This window comes from Lepisosteus oculatus, chromosome 8 (genome assembly GCF_040954835.1).
Source record: "Lepisosteus oculatus isolate fLepOcu1 chromosome 8, fLepOcu1.hap2, whole genome shotgun sequence".
Taxonomy (NCBI): Eukaryota; Metazoa; Chordata; class Actinopteri; order Semionotiformes; family Lepisosteidae; genus Lepisosteus; species Lepisosteus oculatus.
The window spans coordinates 23,068,719-23,081,189 of record NC_090703.1 but is presented as its reverse complement, the minus strand read 5'-3'; positions in this window follow the sequence as shown (position 1 = coordinate 23,081,189).

The following is a 12,471-nucleotide window of genomic DNA, read 5'->3' as shown; positions in this document are numbered from 1 at the left end:
GGTACATGTTCTAAAAATGTCCTCCCACAGATGTGCCTTCACAAATTAATTCAGAACTGAAGACCACCTGCTGTTCAGCTCTACATACTCCCCTTTTCTCTTGAACTGAGACAGTTTTATCTCATAGCTTTGATTTAAAGTTGTTTTAAGATAGTGCTGGGTTAAATACTTTGGCCAAAATATGTTATGTTTCTGTCAAGCTGCACAATACAGAAAACCAACCGAGTGAAGAAAGAATGTTTCAGATCACCACAGGGGCTCTTTTCTGTGAAAATAATTCCATAATCAGCCGTCATTGTAGGTAGAAGAGATAACCTGCAAAAACAGATTTCTTCTCTTAAACTATTACCTACTGCTATTGACCAGTTTATCTCCATTGCAAAGATCACTTGATGGCGTGATGTGAAAATGTTTATAATCTTGTTTATTCTTGTTTTAATTTTGTGGGTGAAAATAAACAAATGTATGAGAGAATGCTGCCTAATATCCTCATCATTATTTTCCCTTTTTCATCTTTCTTGAACTTGACTGCTGCTATTTGTCAAAATAATACAATAAAATATGGGAACAATATGACATAAAATGTACTGTATAATGCAGATTATACCTTAGTGTGCTTCCAATAAGTAAATACATCACTGTTCATGGTCCTTGATTAATGTTCAGATTGAACTGGTCCAGTTCAGAAGTCCTGGCATTTCACAAAGTGATTGAGATGCTACAGCCATGGGCCTCCTACGGAAATGGTTTTCAGGTTGTTTTAGATACTCAGGAATTCCAAAAACCTCTATGTTTAATGAGTTACAGTACACCATTTTAATGGTGGACACATTCTGAGATCCATCACTGAAGATCTTAAGAGGTGACATTGTCTACCTCTATGTCTGAGGGGTGATATTGCAGCAGGCAGAATGAATTTACTGCCAAGGCTAAATTATATAATAATAATTGCTTACATTTATATAGTGCTTTTCTGGACAGTCCACTCAAAGTGCTTTACAGGTAATGAGGTTAGTAAAACCTTCAGATTTGAGTCCTGGAGACAGAAGGAGTCCCCTATTTAAAACACATTTCTAAAAGTACAAGACAAATGTTCTCTCCCAGGAAGTGTATTTTTCAGTACCCACAAATAGGGAGGGTCTTAAACACATTTATCATAACTCAGTCTTTACTTTTTTCATATCTCCTCTGGATGGGGAAAATCTCAGGAGACAGGAACGCCATACTCAATTTTATAAGTTACTTTCCTCCCTACATGAAGAGATGTATGTCCCAAAAGGTAAATAGGCAGGGGATTTAATTTCTAACCAAATTCAATTGTTAGGAAATGTGTTAGTTTATATATGACTATTCTACTCACAATACTAAACCCCAACCTAATCATATATTTATTACACAGAGTTCATTACCCTTAGATCTCAGAACTCTGAACACAGAGTTCATTACTCTCATTACAAAGTATCACAGATAAAAGACAGTTCTCTTTGGGTCTAAGAGAATTTAATACTTGTCAATACTGTGCTAATAATTTACTCAATGATGACATTCATGCCTCCTGTTATTGCTTACCAATATCTCAGCTAGACATATCTAGACAAGCAATCTGTCGTCCTGGGCTGTGATAACCCAGTACCTTCAGTTGTTTGCTTAATTGATGAACCCCCATCCATTGATCCCTCATTGTTGAGCCTTTCCCAAGTCCTCCTTTTCATCTTTCTCACAATAGTAAAAAAAGACAACCTCACTCAATTAGACATATACAGTAGCTCCATTAAACATTGTCTGATCTTATTGACATAACATCCATCGTTTGAAATAGTCACCTTCATAGTATCTCAAATTCTTTGTTAACATTTCTGTAACAATCTTTTTAACTGCCTATATATGCTGAATATATACACATTTGCATACTTAATTAGATTAAAATAATACCTCTGTGCCTTAAAGGTCTGTAACTGCAGGTGACTGTTGTCCCATCAGTACTGCCTTGTGTGTTTCCTATTTTAAGATGTAAAGTATGAACGTGCATGGTCATATAAAAAGGTAGAACAAGCCTTCAGAGCACAATTCAATTGTATTTTACTTCTACTGCTGTTTGGAATTTATTTTCTTTGTTAGAAGAGAGAAATGAAGCCCCCCTCCGCCTTCCCCCATGTGGCAGTGCTGTCAGGTATGTTTCAGAGTCTCGCTATATCTGGGCGCTTTCCTGCCTGCCTCAGCCTCTGTCCTTGTGGCTCAGGGCCAAGGACGATCATCATTAAGGCATCGATTTTATGCTTTAAAAGGGAGAAATTCCTCCACGGGGGAACCTTATTAATGTCACAGAGCTATTCTGAAGAGAACTTGTCTCTGCTCATATTCAGAAGCTACTGGGAGAGGTGGTTTGGTAACTCCTAACCCTTTTAATAAGATTTATTGTTCCAGATAAACTGGGAAAGTAAACATCCAGCTCTACTCATTTCAAAGCTACAAGAAAAACACAGCTCTCAGTGCTCTGGGTTTGAAAGAAATTTAAAAAGAAGAATAACCTGATTACAGTCACACCATGACAATATGAAGATATATTCCTACATGAGGTGTCCCTATGGAAACCAGTGATTTTTTTCTACTGGACCAAATGCAGTCATGTTTAGACTTATCCCATAGGGAAGCTGTCCCAAAGGTTTTACTGGTATATCATGGAGTTAAATGAAAAATAAGAAATAAGTGAAAAATTGCAACCTATAAGGGCTGAATGGAGCATGTAAATGGCAAAAAAAAACAACCCCTGTCCATCCTGCTGCACTAATGCCTCCAGCTTGTGTGCACAGGGCTGACCAAACTGTTTACTTTACCTCTGCTCTCACCGTGTATTTCAGTTCTGTCCATACCATGTATGAACATGACTCATGTTGACAACTAAAAACAACTCCAAGAATTCTTTTTGTTTTTTCTATATCACTGATCAAAAGAGAAGGGACTCAGTGGGCAAATTTCTCATTTTCCTGGAAAAAGTATCCTCAGGAGACAAAAGGACCAAGAGGTTGATAAGTTGCCTGTTAAATAATTGCTTGGGATACAAGAGCCCCCATAGTAATGAGGGATTGCTTGGCTCATTTTACTACTGGTGTGGATATGTGGGTCCAGGTCACTGTGCTATTAATATAGCCACATCCTTCAATATGAAGTAGCTATTATCTTCTGAATCTGTAATATAACAGTTTGGCATCTTATACCGCAGACTGCACTTATCATCAATCCATGGCAAAACAGTTTTTTCCCTGCTGATGAAACATGAGTGTTAATTAAGTCACACTCAGTTTCGAATGTATTCTAATTCTAATTCTATTTATCTCTGCCATTTTGTGTGAGGTTAAAAACTCTGACTCTGCCAGAGTCAGAAATTGAGTTTTGCACCTGTCCATCAGGAGGAACTAGAGGCAGAGGGTTTAGGTCCGTGCTCGGGCAGTCGGTCTATATGGGTCAGAGTTACCAAGAATTTCAGTCTTTGGCTGCTAGGTAGAGTGTGGTGTGGAGAATTTTCATTTAGTGAACAATCTCAATACCCTTTGGAACATCTTTTCAAATAAGCCTTAGTGATGTTCCCTGGGTCTACCACAGGTGAATTCTTCACAGTAAAAACACCTCATTGAGTGGATTTGATGATGTTCCAGTCACTACTTGCGCACAAACGCCACAAACAGAAGCACATTTAATTATAAAGTATAAATACTATAGAGGTTTGAGTGTCAGTGGGCAGAGAAACAAATAGAGGTCAGTAGAAAGAAAAAATGTAATGGTTCAGCTGAGGAGACTTCTTCTGGTGTGGCAAATAAATGATGATGTTGTGGAAAAGAAGTGATCTACTCCCATTTCTCCAGTATCTAACTTTCTGTCCCATGTATCTGTGCTCAATGGAAGTTGAAGAAACTTGATCTCAAGGAAGAGGGCCTTACGTCTATACAAAGTCATGGGAGACGCTCTTGTGCTGCACTGAGAAGGAATTTAATTTTTGTTTCAGGCTGCTCACTGAGTCCACTCCCACCTCTTTTCTTCTCCTGTACTCTATCCAACTGGACCAACAACCCTGATTGACTTGAGTTGTTAATTAATTAACTAGGCCTGTTTGTCTTTTAACACAGCTACATCCACTGTGCCTTATAGGAGACATAGCAGCAGCTGTAGGTGCTGCGCGTCTCATATGGATGTTATTAGAAGCCCGCAGGTGACAAGGAAATCACGGGAGTCACTGTTTTTCCTTGAAGATCCTGGCAGACTAATCCCAACACTTTTCCCAGGAGTTCTTAGTCACTTTTGCACCACCACTTGGGGAATCCAAGTCCCCACAAACTAATATACTGTCCAGGCTTAGACTGGCAACATGTGGGCTGTTGAGTTCAACCCACACTTACAGCAGGCACTTTGTGTGCTTGAAACACACAGGAGCTTATGCCTTTAGCACGATATGTCAGCTTGCTTTCATGCTGTATGCATGTGTCCCCAGTGCTATTCTGACATCTTCCTCCTCCAGATGTCGAGAAAGAAGTGCTTGTGTTGGCAGGTAGTTTGTAAATTCTAGTATGCAAATAGTTTAAAGAGCAAGAAAAAATAATATGTTACCTAATCAGATGTAGCAACATATGGAAATGGGTAACACTAGATTTTGCAGAAGCCTGTGTCTTCAGGACCTCATATTGGTTATGATCATTCTTTCACATTTCATGTTGCCTTGGCTGCTGTATTTTGGTTGTTGGACAGGACTTGCACACCTAGTCCGTATGATAGGAGCTTATTGACCCCAAGAATCTCATCCAGCTGTTTCATAAAAGAAGCTAGAATATTGGCTTCAATGGCATGGCTGGGTGACTTGTTGCACACTCCCACAACTGTGTTAAGAAGATCTCCTGTCCTTACTGGAAGATCGCATTCAACTGTTTTTTTAAAAGAAACCAGGGTATCGGCTTCAACAGCATAGCTGGGGAGCTTGTTTCTCACTCCCACAACCCTCTGTGCAAAGAGGTGCATCCGGTTCTTGATTTTTAAATGCAGTCATTTCTAATTGTGTCCTCTGGTTTGTGTTTCACTGGTGATTCTTGCAAAGGTTTGTTAAAGAAAGCTTACCATGGCCTTTCCTATTTATCCATGGCTGTACAACTTGTGTACTATGCTGTGCTCATGTATACTCTGATGAGCAGATCAGAGTATAATGTGTGGCCTTCCTCACTTTCCCTGTGTGGGTTACACTTAGAGTGTAACTTGATATTTAAAACTTTAAACTTGAAAACATAAGTTGCATTGACAAGGCACAGTTTACTGTTTCTGAAATTGCTGCTATTTGAATTGCTTACACAGATGCAGCAGTGAGAAGTTACTGGCATCTTCCCTATGGAGTCTTGTGTAATCTATACTTTCTGCCTTCTCAACTGGAGGGTGCTGAGGAGGATTAAAACAGTATGTGTCCTGTAAGTCATTGCAGCTACTGGGTGTGATGTATTGAGAAATGCATTGGACCAGACACAAAAAGCCACCTGTGAGCTCATTCCAACAGCTCTAGGCCCTTTGTAGATTAATCACAGATATTGGAAAGTAATTCTAGTCACCTAGTCATCTCAAACTGGAGTAATCAAGCCTTGGGGTGTAAATGGCTCCTAGTTTCTTTAAAAGAGCAATCCTGCTTCCAAGTACTCCTGCAAAAAACATTTAAACTGGTCATCGATCCCTGACAGATTAATTACACAGTCACAGGTAATAATGGCTGACACACGTCATCACAAAGCTCTTGTGCAGTTACCCTAAATTTCCCTTCTTTCTCTTTATTTCATCATGAGAGGATCTTTCTTGTGCAAAATATCTAATTGAAAGCTCCGCTCTCTGAAGGGAGAATGCTTCTGTCGAGGACTCTGATTAGATACTCAAGGTGCTCAGCTACTTCAGATTCAATCTTGTGGCTCTGTCTCAGTGTGACACAGTCTAATTCCATTGGAATTCTCAAGGAACCACATCACAGGGGAACCAGCTCTCATGAGTGATGCACTCTGAGGTACTGACAGAACCCTGCAGCCAGCTGTACCTGTCACTGAGACAGAGGAACCTTTCACAGATTCTTGGGTTTTCATTTAAAGCCACCTTTAGATTTAAAATAAGGTCTTAATTGGGAGCTGGAGAATCACACTACAACCATTTTTTAGAACAAACCGTTTAGGTAAAATAGATTTAAACAATAAAGTGAACATACTCGTTATTAGTGCTCATTATTGTGCACTATGATCTGTTGTAACTAAACTAATAAAGATCCGGCAAAGAGTGAACTATTTCATCATTAGAAAATGGTACATTTTTGTCACTTTTTAGACAATGTCCCAGTCAAAACAACATTGACTTCTAAAATCTTTACAAAAGCTATTACATTTTATTAAAAACAAAGCTGGGGTTTTACTTGAACTTTCAAAACTTCAAATATAGTTAATACTGTATGCATGCAAAAGAAAATTTAAGATGTAAATTCTACAGACTGGTAGTAATAAATTGTAAAATAGTAGTTAATTGCAGTAAAAACCTCACGAGTCAAACTACACTTGCTTTCTCAAAACACTATGACAGAATATTAAAGTAATGGATAGACCAAAACCCAGAGTTGATTCCTGGAGGGTACTGTAGCTCAAGGTTACAATTCTACCCTTCTTTCAGTGCTCTGTGCTCAGGTGACAACAAGTTAAAAACAATTTCTCTCATCCCTCTTACAATTTTGCTGGCAAAACGACAAACCTTTGATTGCTCGTAAAGCGAGTTTCATAACATATAATCTAGGGAGAAATCTAAATGATCCAGAATACATTAAATATAATGCCCAACCACACCTTTTCTAAACCACAGTCCAAAGACATGCTGGTAGGTTAACTGGATTCTGGAGGAAATTGGACCTGGTGTGATTGTGTGCGTGTCTGTATCTGTCCTGTCCAGGGTATATCCTGCCTTGCACCCATTGCAAGCCAGCAGCCATATCACCCTGCAACTCACAACTGGCAACCCACTGAAGCTAAGCAGGTGTGAGCCTGGTCAGTACCTGGATGAGAGACCACCTGGGAAAAGCTAAGGTTGCTGCTGAAAGAGGTGTTAGTGGGGTCAGCAGGGGGCGCTCACCCTGCGGTCCATGTGGGTCCTAATGCCCCACTATAGTGATGGGGACACTATACTGTAAACAGGTGCCGTCCTTTGGATGAGACCTAAAACTGAGGTCCTGACTCTCTGTGGTCATTAAAAATCTCAGAGTGTTTCTCGAAAAGAGTAGTATAACCCCGGCGTCCTGGCCAAATTTCCCATAGGCCCTTACCAATCATGGCCTCCTAATAATTCCCATCTATGAATTGGCTTCATTACTCTGCTCTCCTCCCCACTGATAGCTGGTGTGTGGTGAGCGTTCTGGCACACTACGGCTGCCTTCGCATCATCCAGGTGGAAGCTGCACATTGGTGGTGGTGGAGGGGAGTCCCCATTACCTGTAAAGCACTTTGAGAGGATTGTCTAGAAAAGCGGTATATAAGTGTAAGCAATTATTATTATTATTATTATTATTATTGCTTGCTGGGATAGGCTCTGGCTCACCACAAACCTGAATTGGCTAAAACAGAATGGATGGATTGACAAATTATTTATGTATCAACTACTTATGCATGTCAACTTCTTTGCTAAAGCTTGGCAGTGTAAAACCAGCATGCAGCATAATTATTACATTTCAGAGTAAACCTGGGCATACTGCTTTTCACAGTTTGAGATATTTTGTGGTGGCTCTTCTAGTTCTTTGGACCGCTGGAAATATCAAAGAGCTAAAAAGACTGCTTTGAAAGAACAGTGGTGGTGAGAGCCTTAAGAGTCCTAGGGACGTCACTTTCAAGGCTAGACCCCAGGAAGGCTTCTTTTCTGTTGCTAGGTAACGTCACCGGGAGAGGCACACGCAAGTCACATCTCCTTTATAGAGTAGCAGCTCTTTGGGAATGATTTCCTTTTCAATTTCACAGGAAGGAGCACCCCTCCCCAACATGCAGAGAATGAGAGGGAACGAGGGAGAACAGTTCACTTGAAGAAAAGAAACCTGCTCAAACCAAGTGAGGGTGGATGGACAGGTGTTTTTTTCAGACTGAATTTAGTGTTGTGAAAGAAGATGGTCAAACCACAGTTGAAAAAGTTATTAGTATTGCCAACAGATAAACAGATACTTGTTTTGGGACTTGGTAATTATTCCTGGAACACAAATGTTTTTCAAAAGCAGGAATAAAGATGCAAAGCAACCTAAAGACAGATTCACACAAATATCCTATGCTAGTTTCATACATTGAAGGAGAACAGTAATATTGATTATTATGAATGTCAAGCATCCAAAAACAGTGGTGAAGACAATTAAATTACTTTCTCCATCAATTACAGCACACCCCAAAATAATTATTTATTTTCTCTAGCTTCCCTAGAAAGGTTACTATCTTCCACAATGCTATTTTTATCATAGAAACTCAAAGATGCCAACATTCATGGTGCAAAACACACAAAAATGGACACATCAAGGTAGTGATATAGACAAGTTTCAGGTAAGAGATTAATCAATTAAACTGTAGGCAGAGTAAAGCTTTACAGCCATTGCTTGACAATAATGGAAATTCATTATGTTCACCTGAAATTATTCTGTCATTCCACCGTTCATTAGTTCAGCAACTTGGAACATCAGACAAAAAATAATTGTTCATGCCTCCCTTCAAAGATTGCACACCATTTCTATTGCTTTTTATTAATAAAAACACACAGGACCTTTTACCTAATAGGGAAGAGTAAAATCCAAATTGAAACAGTTCTTTTATGTGTCCGTGTTTGTACAAGACTTTACAGCAGGCCCTAAAATAATCTGTGAGATCTGAAAGCCCACAGGGAATGTTATTTACATTCACGAGGCTTTCATGCAGAAATACAATCTCCTCTAATTTTACAAAGAAACTCAAATTTAATTTGATCTAGTCTCCGCTTAAGTGATTTCCATCCTCGTACATTTTTCAAGCTGGTTGTTGTAGTCTCTGGAAACATAGCAGAAGGCTGAAGTCCCAGTAAAAGGACTGTACATACTGACGCATCTTGCTCAAGCCGTTTGCCGGACAGATCCATTATGTAGGTATAACTTTGTGTTCTTGAGCCAATGAGTTCTGATTCTGTTTTCCCTTTGGCAACCAGCTCTCCAGACAGGTAGACTCGTCGCAAGGAATAGTGATAAATTAATCCATGCAAAGTTTACTGGTACTGCAGCTTTTCATCTGAGGATACAGGTAGTCATCAACACCTACACCTACAGTATGCCTACTGTTACTGTCCAAGCCTTTGAGGTACAGATTACATTATAAACACTGAAACGTACAATCTGGAATGTGACTGGGGTCTTAGTTAATCCACATCAAATATATTTAGCAAAAATTAAATTATGCATAGTGGTAAAATAGGGGTTTAGTAGGGTTCAGTCTACCCTAAAACATACTCTAGCTGAAAAGTTTTCTAGACAGTGCCTGATACTTAAATTGTTTGCATACAGTATGTCAGACACTTTGACTATGCCCAATAGCTCAAGTAAAGAGGCTGCTCTCAGAAATAATTAATCACAATAAGGAGTGACTGTCCCTCATGAGACCAATGAAGTACTACAGCCCCAGAGATACTGTGTTGAGAGCTTGAGTTTTAAAAAAACAAATAATGAAAAAAGAAGATGCAACAAACTACATTTTATTACATAATTTTTAAAATGTAGATAAATGCAGATAGCTCAATACAGTACTAAATGTCATATGGCAAGATCCACGATAATACTCATCATGCTGAGACTGAATTTTAAAATGCAGGTTAGCAGTTAACCAGACTGTGAGACAAGGCAGAGAAGCACTGCACTCGTTGGCAATCAGCTTACATTGTGAGCATACAGTCACTATCATTCATTGGCAAAAAAACATTTCAGTACCAGTTTCAGAAGAATAGCTTCTCAATCCCAGCCAACACCTAGGAACACACAAAGAAATGACTGCAGTCTTCGCGGGGTTTAAAATCATAATAGATGATGAAGAGGATACAGTGGGAAATTGCATTTCTGTTCCCACACACAGAGCAGCTAAAAGGTTGATGTCACTATTTTAAACATAGTGAACATTTGGCAAGTAAGAATGGTGCTCTAGAAACCACAGTTTGGCCCTGGTGTCAAGCAATTAGGAGGAGGTTTCCAGAGGTCTGATCACCCTGAACTAGAGATGTATCCATCTCAAAAACCTGGCATGCAGGTTAGGTTTTTCAGCTGCAGTTTGAATGAACAGTACACCTTGTAAGAGCATTCACCCACTCTTCTAGTGAATCACAGCAATGGAATTTGAAGATGAATGTGAACACTGAAAAGGTCTGAGATGAGAAAGTTGATTCAACAGTCTTTGCAGGAGGAGAAGAAAACTGTCTCATGAATTAGTGAAGAGACAAGTGTAAAGTGCTTGTTTAACATGCACCTGGTCTACTGCAGCAACACAATGCTGAATATACAAAACAAATGATACTGTTTTCTCAGCAGGATGGCCATGCACATACAGTAGAAGTAATTCATAAGATTGGTATGTCTGTTAGTTGATTTTTAAAGACCCTGCTAGTATCTTGCACAAAAAAAATAATAAAAAATTTTTTTTCAAGGGAAGCATTACTTTTTCTTCATGCTTCCTTTGATAAATTTTACATTGTTTATATTGCTTTTGTTAAAAATAAAACCCAAATAGAAACAGTGCTTTTATCCTCAAATGGGCAAAACAGATCCCAATTCTGAACCTGCCTAGTTTTTATACTGCATATATACATTTCGTAATGATAAAGCATGTACTCAGACTTGTATAGCAAGCACATCTGTACATAATAGGAAAGACAGAAAAGAAAAGATAGGAAAGCCTGAATAGATAATTGATCAAATTTCTGACATGCAAAAACATTATGCTCCTTCTAAGAACATCAATGTAGATCAATCAGTTTCTTTTGGGCAAACTGATCATGGCATGAGGTCATGCTGCATTCTGGTGAGCAGTCATTTTTACAGACGTGCGTTACTCTCCAGTTCCGACTGACTCTGGAAAAGCCGCAGCATTATTAGAACAATAATTTGCCATGCCATTACCTACCACCTAATTGAGAAATTTAAGAAACCCACCTAACAACAGTTCGATTCACTTTAAAGAGTTTAGAGCTCCATTGATTCCACAGATGTAAAGGGATCAACGATGCCTGGAGAGCAGTAGACGACACATTAGACAGGTCTGCTATTGCTTTCAGGAATGGACCAGAGGCATGTTTACGAGGTGTTGTGCATCTCACAAACTCAAATGTATTTTCCACTTAGGAAAAGGCTTGGTCTGATACTGATCTCAAGTCATTGGGAACCATGGTACATACCACATGTTATGTCTTTCCCACTGTTTTAGGCAGGATAGGTCTCTTCTACTGAACACATCATTCTCTAATGTTTTGCTAGGCATTTGCTAGTGTGTTTTTGGTTTTGAAGAGGTCTGTCAAAATCAAACTTAAACAATCCTTAAAAAACGAGGAAGCAGATTCTGAACAGTGCATTAAAGGCTCTTCACAAATTGTAGAATTCAAGTCAAGGGATGTTATGTTAAAGAATAAATGTAGAATGCATTGCTAATATCCAAGTAATATCTCAGACTGCAATGTAAAATGATTTGTTACCAGATCTCAAAAGGGACACTGCTGCTCTGGAATCTCTCAAAACAAGTGCTACAACAATAGTTTTAGTCTGAAAGCAGCAGTAGTCAACTTTGGAACCTGGACTCAGCACATTGTGAGTCTTTCTTCCAGCTGATCCTTGTCACAGTGATCTACAGTACCTCAATTAATTAAGCACTTAAGGATCACAGGATCAATTCAGTGCTTAACGTACTGGAAAGTGCAAAGTCCTGTAATTCAGGTATCAAGACCGACTAGCCATGCATTAAAGGAATGTCTTAGATAGTTCAAAGGAAGTGAAACTCTCTGGCCCTGAACAAAGGGGAAATGATTCAGGTATTCAAAATCCTCAAAGACACTAACAAAGGAAGCGCAATGAACTTGAACAAAAACAATGTTCTTCAAGACCAACAGTGATACATAAGGACACACATGGTTACTAAAGTAAATTGCACTGAAAAGAGGTGGTGCTTTTTAAACCAAGGGTAGTGGGAGTCTAAATGGACTGAATGGCCTCCTCTTGTTTGTAACCCTTCTTGAGTTCAATGTGGTGACAGAGAAGCAATTACCAAGCTATACTGTAAATGCTGATTCATCACTGTCTTTCAAGGAAAGGCTTTGCAAGCTTCTTGGATCAATAACTGCCAAGCTGCACTGGCTGGTGTTTTTCTCTCAGTGCATTTTTCTTACATTCCTCTGGGCGGCAGTACTATTGCCAAGTTTGAAATGACCACAATTGACTGCCCAGCAAAGCTACCCTGCGTA